This window comes from Gekko japonicus, unplaced genomic scaffold (assembly GCF_001447785.1).
Source record: "Gekko japonicus isolate JY-2015 unplaced genomic scaffold, Gekko_japonicus_V1.1 scaffold1468, whole genome shotgun sequence".
In the NCBI taxonomy this organism is placed as follows: domain Eukaryota; kingdom Metazoa; phylum Chordata; class Lepidosauria; order Squamata; family Gekkonidae; genus Gekko; species Gekko japonicus.
In genome coordinates, this window is record NW_015173175.1 from 220,781 (window position 1) to 221,391 (window position 611).

The window sequence follows — 611 nt, forward strand, 5'->3', positions numbered from 1 at the left end:
CTCCCTCCCTCCACCCCTCCCCCTCCCTCTCAGCTTTCTCAACCTTTCCCATCCCCACCCCCCATTCCTTTCCTGGTTTGGGCTGGTTCTTCATCTGGCATTCGTTCCACATTTTCTCAACACTGAGGAAAAGGTGCAGCTCAAAACCACATTCAAATACCCCGGGGGCAACGCCATACTGACGGCAAAGTCACCCCTGAACAGCCAGAAATCTATGCAGAAGGTTCCATAAAGCCCGTTGGTCAAAGAAAGCGAAAGCGGCATGCAGCGTAGAGGGGGATTTCTGTTCCAACATGAGTTTGCTGAAACAATGGAGGGGAAAGCCAATGCAGAATCGCCCTTGGTTGATCCAGTTCTTGGCCCGGCCGGGGACACAGATCCGTTGGGGGGGGGGCAGGGAGATGGAATCATGCAACCCTGTGGTGGAGGGGGGGGAAGGAAGTCAGTTTAAAGAGACAGGGACACAGCTGATGTGGGGCTTGACTGAGGAGGAGGCGACCCGAAGGCAGGAGAGAGGTTTTTTCCCCCCTCAGCTGCCACCACCTCATCTTGTTGCGCTACCTCAGGCATCGCCATCTCATCCTCCTCCATGAGTGACTGACTGACTGAGG